At 45.0% G+C, this 16,576-nt stretch overlaps 1 protein-coding gene and 1 long non-coding RNA gene across 8 annotated transcripts in view; one reads left to right on the forward strand and one right to left on the reverse strand.

The window, feature by feature from the left end:
• The window catches only part of LOC119179832 (uncharacterized), a 92,523-nt gene that overhangs the window by 72,307 nt on the left and 3,640 nt on the right, over nucleotides 1–16,576 (reverse strand). The window contains exons 1-2 of one of the 7 annotated variants that reach the window (XM_075882128.1): nucleotides 11,602–11,748; nucleotides 9,363–9,527 (exon numbers count right to left, since the gene is read on the reverse strand). The gene's annotated coding sequence lies outside the window, so the exon portion shown is untranslated. Of the gene's footprint in view, nucleotides 1–9,362; nucleotides 9,528–10,382; nucleotides 10,492–10,726; nucleotides 10,748–10,823; nucleotides 10,846–11,474; nucleotides 11,749–16,576 lie in introns of those variants that run through there. The other 6 variants (XM_075882129.1, XM_075882130.1, XM_075882134.1 and 3 more) reach the window with 6 other exon arrangements.
• Nucleotides 11,836–16,131, forward strand: LOC119179866 (uncharacterized). Its single transcript, XR_005110891.2, has 2 exons — nucleotides 11,836–12,079; nucleotides 14,382–16,131. It is a non-coding gene; the product is annotated as an uncharacterized LOC119179866 (long non-coding RNA).

Raw genomic sequence — 16,576 nt, forward strand, 5'->3', positions numbered from 1 at the left:
GCGACGTCGCACGTGGGGAACATGATGGGAAAAAGCGCCGCTGACGCTGCTGCTGAATGAAACGATCCATGGGTCGCTATAGTGCTCAAACACCAAACAACTTCTGCTTTCGTGACACATTTTTTGACCAGAAACCCATTTAAGGATGCCTTCCCGTCAGGCGCGACGGCCACCGGTTTAGCAGGCACGCTTTCAGCACTCGTGCTTGACACAGTCGATACACATTCACTCGTAGTCGTAGCAGTCATGGAACACGGCAAGTTGGGTCCAGCACCGAAAAACGCGCGGATGTTTGTCTGGGAAGCACTTTGCACAATGCTCACAGCAGTTAGGTGTTTCTTGCTCACAGCGTGACTGGAGACAGCAGCGATGCCCATATTGCTAAGCGAGAAAGTCTTCTGGCATGCTGCACAGTGAGCCTTACTTGTATCGTTCGGCACTGCTCTAATCCACGAGGCGTGCTCGGATATTTCCGCGTTCACCCAATCAGGGTTAAACGAACACTTCTTCGCAAGAGGCATAGCAACTCACTGCATGGTCACGGCATCACAAGAAGAATGGCAATATGGCTGCAGCCCAGGCATCTTGATATGTGGATTGGATTGGATTGGATCCGATCTGGATTACCATATTTGCTCTACTACTGTTTTTGTATCCCAGTCCAATTTACGCACCTGTAAACTACACATTTCAGTTAAAAAATAATTACGACTCGCATATTCTGTGCACCTTGCCCTCTACTGATGGCACTTCCAGCCTAACCAGAAAACGCCCAAGCCGAGCCGAGATCGCGGCCAAGACAAACATGCACAATTTTATGCGCGTGAGTAACGTTGTACTCCGAAAGTAGAAGTGCCAGCTATGCACTGCTTTTTTTTAACTATGCTTCTGCTTAGCTGTTCTGTGTGGTTTAAGGAGCGATTTTTAAAGCTTTGATTATTGCTAATGAATATTTTCGTGGCGATCTGAAAGACTACAGTCAGTTTCCATGACCTGGCGGGATTTTTCAGAAATTCCCTGACTTTTCCCTGACTTTTCCAGGCGTGTTCAAATTCCCTGACTTTTCCAGGTTTTCCAGGTTGGTAGACACCCTGTCACCTGAATATAGCCCGAGTAAAACAGAAAAATGTATTTATCGACACACTTCATTTATCATCGCCGTCAGACACACTCTTTCGAAGCTCCCTTGTCTGAAATGTTCTCCCACGGCACATCATTTGCAGCGCCATCAAGCACCTTCCGAGATTGAGCATTTTTTTAACGTGCGGCAAACTAGCACCTCGGGAATACAGGCGCAAGCCATGACTCCACAAGCCCAGCATCGCTGGCGAGGCCCGTTGCAGCTGTCCGGCAGGGGTCACTTCTGCTTCTCCGGACTTCATCCTCTCCACATACAGGTGCTTGACATGGTCCTTAATGTAAGCAAAATTGCGATTTGGCCTAATTGAAACAAATCCATCTTGAAATGTTTGCGCAGGCACACAGGGACACAGAAGAGAACACAAACGGGTGCATTTAGCAATGCATTGCAACGAGTGTGCATGTTCTCCTTGTTGTAACAATACTACCTTGGAATATTGGCATTGATATAGAATTTCAAGAGAAATAATGGAAGCTCATTTCAGTGACAAGCTGAAAGATGCGTGTTAGCCAGCCTTCGGTTGCCTTACTAGCAAAAGAAATTTCGCTTCTGTCTGGTGTTCAGTGGGCCTGTGATCGTAAGTTGTGATATGTGCGGAGTCCAAATGTTTTTTTGGTAACCAAATGGCACAGATCTGAGGAGTACTAAGTGAATTATTTCGAAAAACAATCCAGTGGTTAGAAATTGTGCCCCATTATATTCTATTCTGTGTCCCCGTCTGCGTGCACAAACATTTCAAGATGGGTCTTTCAATGGCTTATTAAGGCACACATCAAGCGGCTGCAGCTGTGATGTCATCCCAGCTCAGTGCGGCAATCGCTTTATCGAGTCTGTCAGGTAACACCAAAACTCATCAAGCACAAGCATTGAAGGGAGCCCCAGCAGTGCTCCGGGCCATCGACACCATATGGACTTACCGTATTTACTCGATTCTACCGCCCCCTCAATTGTAATGCACACCCGATTTCCATTGCGAAAAAAAAAAAAAACGTAAGACATCGATTGCAACGCGCACCCATTTTTCTCGCTGGCCCGCACGATCACACCCCTCGAAAAAACGACTCCTTTCGGGAGCGTATTCCATTTAAATATGAGGTACGGGCGAAGCTTGTGCCCATGTGACGTGTAACAGAGCATTGCCGTCACTGTAGTTTTACCGTGAACCGATGTCAGCACGCGAACTTGCTTCGCCCCATTCTTCTCGACGGTTGTGGTGCCAGGCATGTCGAAGTAAAGAGGCGTCTGATCGGCATTCCTGATTTGCCCAAGCAGGTAGCCGTTGTTGCGTCGCAAGTTAAGGACGAACCTCTGAAAACTGTGAAGGTTTTCATCGTACTCAGCAAAAACTTTCGCATATGCCCGTTCGCCTTCGAAGGGAAAAGCTTTTCCTCTTCATAAAGTTAGTTAGCCAGCACCTGCTCGCTTTAAACTGGCTCCGCATTAACCCTTTTTATATTCTAAGGCTAACTGCATAGCCCGCACTTGGAGCACTTCTGTCGTCACGGGCCGCTGTGCCGCTCGCTGCTCAAGCACATACTCGCCGAGCAGCTCTTCAATTTGCGGAAACCGACCCTGCTGTGGTCCACTGACGCCTTTGCAATAAGCTTTGCTGTCGACAATCTTCTGCTTTTGTTTCCGCCAGTCCGGCACGCACGTTTCGAGAACTCCAAACGACCGCGATGCGGCCCATTTCCGTCCGTTTCTACACACGCAATGACTTTTCTTTTAAAAGCGGCATCGTGGTGCACTCGAGTTTTTGGAGTCGGCCCTTCCACGCCGTCGATGCTAATGCACTATTAGATGACGAACTCCTCAGCACACGTACGAAGTGCCGCACATGGGAAACACATAGGCAGAAATGGCCGACGCGTCATGCCGACGCACGTAGGGGGCGGCCATTTGGGATTTGCCGATGGCAATAGATTGACCGTAATTTTTTTTGTTCGTACTCGATTTTCTAACGCGCATGCGATTTATGAACTCACTTAACCGGAAAAAAGGTGCGCATTCGATTCGAGTAATTGCGGTAATCCAATCAAGCACTAACGATTTGTCCATCCACCTCTTGTCCTGGCAGCAGACAACATTTTTTTAGAAACTCCTCCCCTTTTGGCAGCGTCTTTCGGTTGAACACTATGCAGGGAGGTAGCTTGCAACCATCTGCAATGCAGGACAACATTAGTCACCCGCCTTTTTTATTTTTTTTTTGTTCTCAGTAGATCGCACGATAACTTGCCTGAAGCCTTCTGATGCACCGTCAGCGCTGAGGGCATATCCAGGTAGACCGGCATTTGATACCCATTGCGGATCTGGCCCAGATGAAAGAGGACAGCCTTTCGCAACGCAATTACATACTTTTTAAACTTCACAAGGTCCTCTTCGTAGCCCTTTGGTAGCTTCTGCGAGATTGATGTACGCCGACCTAGGGAGAGTTCAGCGTGGCGCATGAAGAGAGACACCCTACGCTAGCTCGCTTTAAAATCCTCCGGCTGAATGCCTTCGTCTCTGGCAAACTCCCGTGCCTTTGCTTGTAGCAGTCGATGTTAACAGCGAGATGTGCAGCTCGCTGCTCCCGCACAAAGTCTGCTAGTTCTTGTTCCACGTGAAGAGATGCTCCACTTTTTGGTCCGCGGAAACTTCTTTGCTGGCCGCTGCAAGCAAAGAGGGTGCCTTTCTGCTTTCACCAACCGCAAATACTCTGCTCTGCTCGTCGACTCAGAAATGCCGCTGCACAGCACAGCTGCCAGCCAATGGTTTCGGCAGCAGCGATAAATTTCCTTTTAAAAGCAGCCGAGTACTGCCTACACGGTGCTGACATGAAGCAAAATCACGGGAGCGAAATTGTAGCCGTCGATATGAGCACCAAGTTGAAGCAAAGGCCACTGACCGCTGTTGCATGCATGGGTCTGTAAGACTAACGCATGCTACTGCCACTGACACTACCTAGCACCTAGCACAAAAGGTCCCGAACATCTGATGATGACAGCACCGTGCTATGACAAAACCAAAACTGAATTTCGGCCGAAAATTCTTGGGACCTGCATATAGTACGGGGCCGAAATTTCGCACCCTAAAATCTTGAAGCAAAACCTCGGGCTATACATAGGCTTTTACGGTAAACGCAAAAGCTAGTCAACACAAGAGCTGAGAAACAGGAAAAACTAAAAAAATTAGGTGGCATAGAACCTTATTTCAATACATACACTTGAAAAACCCCTGCAATCCAGCCTTCTGTGCTTATTTCACTCATGACCAAGAAGCCCAAGAAGTTTTTCAAGCAGCTGAAGCATGGCGGACACCTGGCAAGTGGTCACTTTTGGCGAAAGCTTCGGAAGACTGTCACCAGATGCGTCAACGTCTCGAAGTGATAATTTAGCACTGTTGACAATGTCAGACACCCATAGCTTGTAGACAGTTGCCTCGCTCATGTGAAGGTATCCTCATAACCAATCATTGAAGAAAATTACGCCCGCTCCAATGACTACCAAACTTTGTCACTGGTGCACGCACTGGTGCACTCAGCCGTCTCTAACCAAAGAATAGAACCACAGAGTGAACAACGGTGTCATCCACAAAAATGTAATCGATGTATGCCATTCTTTTGACAACCACAGCTGTAAGAATGATGGAACTGAGCACACGCAACATGACCAGCATAACAAGTCCAACCGCGAATTACACGAACTCCACTGAATTAAAAATAACGAGTCCATACATATGTGACAGTGAAAACCATACGCAGATTTCAAAGGCCTTATTTGCACTTTCACTTCATGATGTAATTGCTTTACTCCACTGAATTAAAAATAACGAGTCCATACATATGTGACAGTGAAAACCATATGCAGATTTCAAAGGCCTTATTTGCACTTTCACTTCATGATGTAATTGCTTTACTTTCAACAAGTTTAAAACCATTTAGATCATAAATCCCATATTTATAACAAGACTCCTGAAGGCTGCGCTTTAGCTTGCCGTCACCGAAATATGTTATGCGCATTGCTCACTTTACCACGAGGCTAATATGATATAGCCAGGCCAAGCTGTGTGAAAAGTGAACCTACCCACTTTCATTCATGGTTGCTTGGCCAGCTAGGAGTGCATTTGTTAACGTATCATACGGAAATGGTCCCGCAGTTGTGACGTAACAGCGGTGTTCCCAATACATTGAATCCTATGGCAGCTATCAATCAAAGTGGCGTAACAAATTCTTTAGATAAAACTTCTTTAGTAGTTGTACCACACACATGTTTCAGATAAATTACCAAGAATACATATAAGCAACTCGCATAGAACGGTCTTAACAATATATCAACAAGCCTGCCGTCACAGTCTGACCCTGCCACCTCAAACACGTGCCTGACCCAGAACTCTGAGCTACGGCTCAGGCACACCACAAGATCTACTGTGCCCTGCCCAGCCAGACTTTCACACTAAGCTTGTTCATGTTTTTATGTAGTTACAGCCAACATTATAGAACCTGTACGGCTGCCAAACTCTTCGCCTCTGCCATACACTGAAAGCAGCGCAAAACTTGCTTCCTGTCTAGGTGGCGCCAACGCAGCAACAGGCTCCTCATAGCAGACAAAGCGCGAGTGCACAATGTGCATGCAGGTGTTATCCGCACTAATATTGAATTGCTTAAAAACGCAACAACGACAATGACTAGTTTTTCTTGCTAGGTAATCGTGACGCTTTAATTAGCAAAAATCTCTGAAAGCGCATTCTATGTTGCGAAAATTATAAGAGACACCCAGTGATCGGCGGATGCTGCGGCTCTCAAGCTCAGTGCAACAGGCATTAGTGTTGTTCATTGTCTAAGCAACAATTTTTTCAGCTAATGGGGAAGACTCCAAAGGTTCTGGTAGGTCCTTTGAAAATACATAACGGCAGAGTTTCGTTGGAAGCCCTCCACTACGGCGTCTCTGATAATCATAGCGTGGTTTTGGGACGTTAAACCCCACAAATCAGAGTTTCGTTGGAGCCGTGACAGTCGTGCAGCGGGATCTGCTCACATCCTTTGCATTACCCATTATAGCTTGTGCCAAGTGCTGAAGAATCGTCAAGAAAACTAACAAACATCGCTTACCTTTGACAAGCAAATTAGACTGTGGCACAGCACATTCGCATAAATCAACCCTCGCAAGCGCATGACTACGTCATGCATGTGTCGCTACACACTTCCATAGTGATTCAGCCCAGTCAGTACCAGATTTTTTCGCTGGCTCATCTGCACAAGTTGCAGAAAGGCACCAAGTGAGCTAGAGAGCTTCAACCTCGAACAAAGTATGCCGCTTATGCTTTGGGTTAATACTTCACAACAGCTGCCTCTTTCGGAGCCTGCAGGCACAAATTCCGTGCCCCAACATGCGCGAGCAGTTCGGTCAGGTGTGACAGCGCAGTGATAGTATCAGATTTGTCTATGGAGCTTCGTTGGCCCCTTTTCCCCATTCACGGCATTACCAATTAAATGTTGCGCATTTCTATACATTGAGGGGAATGGTGAAAACTTTCAGCAGGATCTGTCTAATACATATAGCAATGAGGCATCAAACCGTATAGACCAACAAGATGAAGCTGCTTGCACGCAGCCTAGTGCTGTTTATTCGGTTATAATATTTCCAGCTGGCAAAGAAAGCTTCTCACGCAGACAATTGAACGTGGCGCACTGAAATTTCACCTGAATGTCGCATTCCACAATAAGTATGCAGCGAGGTGAGCCACAGCAAGACTGGTCAAGCAAGAGCGTCCTATCTGACGTCGAAACGATCGCAGCGCTGGCTCCTCCAGTGGAGGCCCTCATGGCCAATATAGAACACAACAGCACGCAAAATCTGTTCAGTCTGTGTACTGCAACACACAAACACAGCGCAAGTGCAGCCAAACACACACACTATCTGGCGCACGTTGCTGGAATGGCTGAAACCTGTCGCAACAGCAGTGTTACTTCCAGCCACCGCTAATTTATCAAACTGAACAGGTTCTATAAACGTTGGCTCCAGCTTTCTGCCACAATTTCTGACGCTTATCAGTAGAAACACTGTGCGAAAGTCACGATTTGGGGTCAGCAGGCCTGAGCCTGCTGACCCCAAATGGTAAAGTGCCTCTACAAGGACCTCTATTTCAGCAACCCCGGAAATATTGCAGTCTTTTGATGGAAGCTGGCACACAAGAGGACACACCTCTCACATTGGAATGGCTACAGTGATGGAAGTATTTTCAGGTTATGTGCTAGACAATGCTGTGCTTTCTAATTTTTGCCTCGGCTGTGAATGTGGCCCGAAACCTGAGAACCCAGAATACTCTGAATGGAAAGACAAACATTCATGCCAGAAAAATACCTCATGCAAGGCTGGCCAAATGAAAGTAGAGGCAGCAATGATTTTATTTCAGCACTCCCTTTCGCTTCATGGCCTCAGGTACACCACCATGTTTTGTGATGGTGACAGCCGGTCGTACAGTGCCGTCAAAGAAGCTAAGGTGTACGGCTTCATAAATGTTTAAAAAGAAGACTGCTCGAACCAAGTGCAGAAGCGCGTGGGGACTGCACTTCGGAACCTCATGCAGCAGCACAAGGGGACAGCAGTGAGCGCATCAGTGGCAAGGGCCGCCTTACGGGTGACCTCATCACAAAATTGACGAATTATTACGGCTGGGCTTTGAAATCTCATTCTGAGAATGTGGATGAGATGCACACGGCTGTATGGGCTACGTATCATCATACGACATCCACTGACGAGAAATCAAACAACAGCTTTTGTCCACACGGTTCCGAGTCTTGGTGCAAGCACAATGCAGCCATGGCAAGGAATGAGCCCACCCCAATAAGCAAGTACAATTTGCCAGAGGCTGTGAGCAATGCACTACGTCCTGTTTATGAACGCTTATCCGACAAGAAGCTCCTGCAGAGATACACCAGAGGGAAGACGCAGAATGCGAATGAGGTCTTGCATTCGGTCATATGGAGCCTCTCACCGAAGGACAAGAACGTGTCACTGTTTGGCGTTCAGACTGCCATGGCAGATACTGTTATGCGTTTCAACTTAGGGAACAAGAAATCTAGTTCCCTTCCTTTGCGTGAACTGCAGCTAGATCAAACATGCACAGGTAACCAGCGGGCGGTTGAGAAAGACTATCGCCGTGCCGTCGGCTCGGAGAGGAAACGTGCACCTTCAGCGGCGTTCCAGGCAGCCGCAAAGAAGTACAAGCAAAAGCCTGCTTCAGACTACTCCGCGGGGGCTTTCTGAGTGATTGTGAATACAAGTGCTGTGGCTTTCATGCATGAAATTTTCATTTTCACAACCTTTTCAGTTTTTTTAGTTCTTCTCAAACAGATATTTTTGCATGTTTTGAATTTTGGAATGAACACTTTGTCGCTAATACTGATTCGATTTTCTTGATCTTTGCTTTGTTTGAATGCTAGGGTATTGAAGTGTGCAAGAAAACCTTGATAAAAGGTTTAAGGACATTCAGAGCTAAGAGGCTGCGACATAAAAGCTTCATAACTTCGGGTAAAATTTAGATACTAACATGAAATTGCATATTCGCATTATTTGAATATTCAGGAATATACAGATTCAATTATAGCTCTTTTGATGCATTACCTTTTATGCAAGTCACATCCAAAATTCATAAAATAAGAATAGTTACAACTTTTTTTTTTGGATTGATGTAAAGAAAATGTAACTACATATTTTCAATCAGTGTACAAAGCTCAATATTTCTTGAAAAAATCACGTCTCTAGGCCTAATACTAATATATTTCACTATCGGGTCCCATGTCCCCCCTTAATATAGAGGTTTGTTACATTTACGAGGCTTGATTATCAGCAAACGATACACCAGTTCATTAGACAATTTGGCTCCCAATTTTGTACAAATGCTACAATATGGCCAAGATCCTTTCAGTCAGTTTTAGTTGTATTGCTAAATGCTTGGTATATGTGATCAAAGTATATGTGTGCTTGAAACAAGAAACACTTTGGGCAGTTGTTGAACATGTCCTCCTCAAGTCATCAGGCACTAATTATGGTAATGCCTGTCTAAAGTCAAGCAAACTATTGTTTCCACACAAAGCGCCGCTATGCGCAAGCAACACCATCGCGAATCTAACATGAGTACAACAGGTATGGAGGGCCAACTTCATACAATACAACCAACAAACCAAACTCCCAGGAAATCAAAGAAACAAGAGGGAAAAATGTGTGCGACAACTACTCACTTGACAGGAAGTGCCTTTCTTTGGTGAGTGTGTGTTTTGTGTGCCTACGACAATGTTCAGCAGGAGCTGCCGAGTGCTTACAGGTCAATACCGACAAAGCACAGCGGGTGACGTGGGCACGGCAGTTGGCCGGGCATCCTAGTTGCTGCCAAGAGACATAACGGCCTGCACAAGAAAGAAAATAAATTGGTGTCGCCTGTTCGCAGACATTTCTATGGCAATCAAGGGGAAGTGTGGGTTCGACAAGTTCCAAGACAATTTGTTACAGCTGCGAAAATACGACAATGACTCACAAGGTAATACAAATTTAGCTTTTGAGTTGAGGCACACTGCATTCAAGAAACACGTACTGTCCGGTGACCTTAGTAAAACATAACCAGCTCAGGCATACAGCTCAGCACAAATTCCAATTAGCTCGCGCCAGACTTTTCACCCTAGTATGCAAGAGCCATCCACGACATTAAATTGAGAGTATTGCAGGCTTTGAACACATTCCAACTATGGAGGTTGCTTCTGCGTAGTGGATGACACAGCCAAGGGGCTACATGTTAGTTTTGACCACAAGGGGTACAAGGCAAGCGAAGGTTAGTTCCCAAGGTTTTGTAACTCTCCTACCAGAGTACAAACACATGCCAGTTCATACTAATGTGCCCAGATTGGCAAGCTAATTCTAACTGCAATTACGCATGGGCCATAATGGTGGCCTCGGTTTAATACGACAACTCAACGAACACATTGGCTCATTGCTTATGTACTCGAGGTAAAGCCGTGACCAAAAAGAAAAACGTGCATGAACTATCCAATGTGAAAAAAATTGACAACTTTCTCCGTAAGTATTCTGCGATCTGATTTGGGTGCACATCAAAGAACCTTTGGTTGGTGAAATTTCCGGAAGCCTCCACTACGGCGTCTCTCATAATCGTATGGTATTTTGGGGACGTTAAACCTCACATATTAAGTCAGGTATTCTGCGATTACAAAGAGCGCTAAGGCGACCACAAACAAACAAAAAAGACATACATTCAGCAAACGGCGTCTCGAATACGGAGCCAGGATGCCCACGTGCACGTTTAAAACGGGGAAAGCGTTCGTGCCTTATCTCGCTCGGTCTCGTTCATACCGAAGTTTCCGAAAACTAAAAAAAATCACGCAGGAACGAGCCTGTTCTAAAACCTTTCTTCAGAAAGTGGTGGTTAAGGCTAGCGGCGTCGTCCCGAAAATGAATTAAGTGAATGCAACAGCACGCGGGCATGGCACTTCCGCGAACCAAGGTGCCGGCTGGGAAAACGAAAGCAGCGCTTGCGCAATCAAGCACGGTACTCGTATGCATCTTCCAAACCTAAAGGAGACGTGCGGACGCTCACTAATGAAAGGCGTTTTCGCCGTGTCAGTTGGGCGCTTCAACGGAGGCGCTATTCTTGTACTACAATGAACTGGTGTTGAGCGAGCTCGCGACAGTACCGTCAAGAGGGCGCCAGAGAGAGGCGTGGTGGAAAGCTGCAGAACAGCGTTCGACTGCTGGCTCCGTCAAGAACACCCACTACTTCACACCATGACGGAAACTGCGCTGCAAAGAACACCTCTGAACGTGCGAATGCAAATCCCGTTCCTCGAGAAGATTGTCGTCAAAAAGCCGGAATGAAGCGGCCGACGAGCGCCGAATTTCGGCACGGCCAAGATGTGGCGTCATTCAATCCCGACTGGCGAAGAGAAAGGTCACTACCGCCGAATGTCCACACCAGCCGGCGACATTTGCGTGCGGTGTGCACGAGTTTCACACGGCAGTCGGCCAGGCGCGCAAGCGAACTTCGGAAAACTCGGGCGTCGGGGAGAGAAATTAGGTGCAGATGTTTTCGTCCAACGACACGGTGGAAAAAAATATAAAGAACTGCAGGGTTCTGTCCGCCGACGTCTCTGTGGCAGCTTGAATCGCTCGCGAAGGCGAAGTTCTAATCCCTTAAACCACTCTGTCAAATTGGCGACATCCTCGAAGCAACGGAACATTAACTCGCGTTCTGTTTAAGACCGAGCGAGGATCGGAAGCAATCGAAAATCAACACGTTTTCAGCTTAGGCTTAACATCTGAAATGGAAAGATGCACGGCGCTCTTACGCGAGTGCGAGGGGCTCACATCATCGGCGAGTAACAGAGGCACATATTCAATTAACTCCGGGTGACCACAAATGACAAATTATCGAGAGCGGTGCCCCGAAACGGGTAAGCAATCGTCGGAACTTACTTGCTCAAGATGGCACAGTTGAAGAGCAAGAACTAGGAGCAACAAAAATAGATGGCGCTGTCGGACGACGAGCAAGCTGGAAATTAGGAAGCAGGCTAGTCGTTTCCCTTTTGTTTTCGACGCAAAAGCGAAAACACTAATCGGAAAAACCGACAGTGGGATTTTCGCAGAACCAAGCATAATTCAAGTGTTGGGCGAAGTGGAATGCCTCCTCGCAGTCGACCGAATTTCTCAGAACGTCAGCTGAAAAAATATATATATTTTTTTTTATCGAGAGATGAACTCGAGAGCAATACCAACCATCATCGCCATCGTGATTAGATTATTGTTTTGTTTTGTGCGCTTTCCTTCGCAGTGTTTGGAGACGGCTGTCTTGTCATTTTTATATTCCTTTGAAACGTGTGTTTGCTGTGTTAGCGATATCTTCATGGACTAAGAAAATAAACTCCATTGACAGCAGAGTGTTGAGCGTGCGTCTGTGCGTAGCTTCCCATTTACGACTTTGAGGGAAAGTGAAACTTCAAAAGCGGCGGTATCAAATGATTGCGCTTGGTGAACAAGCAATGACGATTATCGTTTCTCTCGTGTGCTTGTCGCAGATATTTGTGATTTAAGTTTCTCATTCGGTTGCAGTTTTTCTGCATGCGTATGTAATCTACGTTATTAGATTCTTTCACGTGTCGTGGAACCTTCCGTCTCTCTGGTGACCGTTTTTGAAGTCAAGTTTCTGTTCAAGAAACTTGGCCTAATGCGACATTACTGTAGCTACATGTGCAAAACCGATACATGCATTTTTTATGCGGTTGTTTTGTGGCGTGATTGTGAACTGACGTCAATAATAGATATGGTGCAAAATTCACCTGAGCCAGGATGCTAGTATGTGAAAGTGAAAACAGCATATTGGCTTTTAGAACTGGTGTCATATTTTCAGATAATAGCTAAAGAAAGACTTGGTAATACCATATAGTTTTGTGTGGTGCAGTTGGTATGCAGAAGTGGAGGTGTTTTTCTTTGCTATGACAACAGCAGGTAGCTTGTTCAGAGCCTCATGCCTGCTGTGGCCGCAGCTTAATGTGCTCATTATATCTCCTACAAATATGTTGCAGTGCATTCTACAGGCACAGTTAAGGAACAGAGAAGGTTAAATGATAGAATGCCTTAGGGATTCTATTTTTGCACTGGAATAGCACAGTAGTTGTCATCTAACACATATAAAATGCTAAAACTTCTTAGTAGGTCAAAGAAAGTTAGACAGTTGGTCACTAAAATAGCAGGCATCAAGTCCCCTCTGATGATTCATGGTATGTGGTCCTAAATGAAGTTTGAGGGCTGTCTGTCGGGATCAGCGGGAAATTCACTTGGCTGCATTGATTGACACCAGCTAAAGTGTTCAGACCTTGCTATGACTCTCAGCAACATCAATCACTTGTTGGGAACATTGCTTGCTGTGTTTAATGACAACCTTCACTAGATAAAGGAGACAACAAAACAGCAGCAATATGCAAGCAGCGAAAATGAGGAGGAGCATGCGTACAATATGCACACTGTTTTTTCGTGAAAGGGAACATGCGAGCCTGTGGCCTGCGCTCTGCTGCAGCTGTCTACAGTGCCAAGCGATAGATGAAGCACATCCACGTTTCGCTTCATCTGTTAGATAACAAAACAACGAGCCACAGCCTTTGGACAAGCGGTGATAGATTGCACTCCCATCCAGCGATGGCGCCAAAAGCGGAAGTGCTTTCTTTATCTGTCGGCTGATGATGCAGTAGCTAGCCACGCGAGAATGCAAGTCACGCACTCGCATGTTCTCTTCCATAAAAATGAACACTCCAAGCATTATTCCCCAAAGAAAAGCTGTTATTGAAAAAAAATGACAGTGCTTCCTTAACCGCTTTAGTCGACCCCTGAGGAAGAAACCAAATTGGTTGGAAACATTAGTATTGCCTAAAACCTTGGCTGGTGCTCGTTAACCTTCGAGCATCTTGTGCAATGCACATGAGTTTTAGTGGTACCCAATTTCACTTCATTGCTACTGCATGAGAAAGTACAGAAGCTTCTATCTCGATCAAAGCAGTTCTATAGCACAAACTTAACTTGTCAGAGAGCATGCAGGAAGCTTCAGATACTTTTCCTTCTTGTTTGACAGCAAAACAAGGATATCAGTCTTTTGAAATAGCGACATGCAAGTGAATTTTTGTGGAGTCAGCAAAATGTGGTCTTCTTGTACTATCTGCCTTCAGTATGTACTGGGTAGCACAACATGATTTGTACCCAAAAAGTTGCTCTACCTATCGTAATTCTTTTAAGAGGTGTTGCTGTTCAGTTTCTGATGTGTTCTTACATATTCGCATTATAGCCCTAGATGATCACATCCAGCAACTCCTAGATGCATAAAGCTTTGAACACTTTATGGTAGTGTTCACATTATTAAAGTTCTAGAGTCACTCCCATGGTAGATAAATTACTGTAAGGGTTGTTTGCATGCCTGTACATGTGTGTGTCTGCAAAAACTAACAGTAGGTTCAGTTCCCTGTTCACAAAGTGCTTACTCTTACTAAACCATTGACATGCTGCTCTAGCTGAAAGGAGGAAAAAGAAGGTAGAATGGAGTGCAGTCTTCCTTTCTGCTTGCACAGCACATCAATAATTCACTATAAACAAACTATTATGCACTGATGAATTTCTACACTTATTCTTATATGTGAAATAATAAGAGTAGTGATTAAACTTTGAAAATAAAAGTAAAAAAGTGATATTTACTTTGTGTCTAATTTCTGCAGGAGTCTTGCCAAGCTCTCTTGTTCATCATGGTGACCATGTTGGTGGGAAAGGCCAGAAGACCCTTGCCTGTAACTTTTACGAGTACCGATCGCAAAAATAGGCTGTCATGATGAACCATCGGCGCACCCACACAGGGGAACGACCATTTAATTGCTATCTCTGTCCTGCACGGTTTGCTCAAAAGGCCTGCCTGATTCGACATGTGCGCATGCATACGGGAGAAAAGCCTTACAAGTGCCGTTTCTACGGTCTCGCCTTCTTCAGAGCCTACACACGTGACAGACATGAGTATAGCCATCACAGTGCATAATTTTACAGCTTCTTATTGGTGACGAAATGTCGAAACCATAAGCGCACACGCAAGACACGAAAAGTGTAGTGATGGGCGGCCGCCCTCCCCTAATTGCCTGAAGGGGGTGCCAAGTCTGCCTCATACCTTTACTCAATCAAATCTGACCCATCACTGTTTAGCAGCCAAAGACCCCAAATGTTGAATTCAAAGAATGGTTTGCCCTTGACCTTTATTTCCGGAAATCGGGAGACCAGGGCCGGCACGTGAGGAAGACGTCAGAGTCTCATTTTCAATAGTGCATCACTTGTGAAGTTTGTTCTGAACTCTACCAAAGTGGAGGGAGGGGAACGGGTGCGCAGCAGTAAAACATGGCATGCCCTATGGCAAATGCTGCCCATTCTGTGCTGAAAATGAAACAAGTCAATCATAATTATATTTCAAATGTACATTTTCTAAGAAAGTGAAACACATTTGCTATCCTTGAAAGTGTGACCCCACAAACTTTTATGTCTGATAATACATATTATTTCATCTTTGTATCAATTTCATTTGTGTGTTTGCACATCGCTGACCATGTCGCAACATCTTGGCTTTCCAGCTGTTTGAAACTTAGTGTATTGTAGAGTGTGTACTTATCTTCTATATTTAAGGGATGCTGTGAATCATTGACTATGTTGGCAGCTTATTTACTTTCAGCTGTCTTCGTGTTTGATTTTCGATACCTTGGTTGTTTTTTCTAGTCTAGCATAGCTATATTTTATTGCTGTTTTTTTTTTTCATTTTTTTACATACCCTAAGGACCCGGGAGGGCATCACATAGGGGGGGGGATTAAGAAGATTTTCAACATGTGTACAATACATTAAATTAGTAGGAAGGAGAGCCCAGTTTTGTTCCCAGGTGAATAAGTTTACTTTGTCTTATAAAATGGCACTGCTTTACATTAGAGCTCTGTGTACATTCATAATTACTTTAAATGGCAAATAAAATTACGGGATACCTTTCAGGGTTATCGCTCTCAGTGAGTGCCTATTGTGTGAGGGAGCAGATGTGGACATTGTTGAGCATCCTCATGGAGACTTCTTGTCCATGTTAGTTACAGCATTTGTTGGGGCAGTAAGTGTTGAAACCATGCCATGCAAGTACAGTGAAACTTTGACGAAGTTTGTTGCCAACCACAGATCAAGACAATTGAATTTAAAATCAAGAAAAGGCGAAGTGGTTGTAAAACATACTGCTTGAATATGTGCCCCCCTATGTTCCTGGTCAGTCAGACGTGTCACCACTATTACCACTGTGTTCCTTTCATTTCGTGTTGTTTCCTTCTGAAGGGGCAGTTAAAGCAAATATTAAACTGACAATAGTTGTTCAAATAGCATTCTAGATTACTCATAGTGCTTGTTCAGTGTCAAGGAAATGTTTAATTTGAAAATAAATAAACTCATGTTTTAGTGATGTGCGTACTGTCACCACAATTTATTTTAGTGCCTGTGACCAGGGTCCCATGATGTAGAAATTGCCATGCCCGCCCATTACTGTCCCACAGTTGTCACTGTGGCAGGGTGAAGCACAATGCACTGAGAATTCAACTTTTGCACTGGCTGCTTTATTCGCAAGGGAATGTCACCAAGTTCATTTTTCCATAACTCAAACTGAAATGCAGAAAGCTGCATTTCATTCTTTCTTGTAATACACTGCAATGTTCCTGTTTAATTAGGTGGCTTGAGTACCAGCAATTAATTTGTACTGATGGCTTACTTCCTCATCAGGTGAGACAGAGTGCTACCAGAATGTGCCACTGGTGACTCATGTCCTAAATTCACTTTAATTTTTCTATTACTATGGTGCTGCTGTGCATAATATTGACATTATAGATGTAATCAAACATTGGTTTTTCACCATAA

This window comes from Rhipicephalus microplus, chromosome 2, assembly GCF_043290135.1.
Source record: "Rhipicephalus microplus isolate Deutch F79 chromosome 2, USDA_Rmic, whole genome shotgun sequence".
NCBI classification, from domain to species: domain Eukaryota; kingdom Metazoa; phylum Arthropoda; class Arachnida; order Ixodida; family Ixodidae; genus Rhipicephalus; species Rhipicephalus microplus.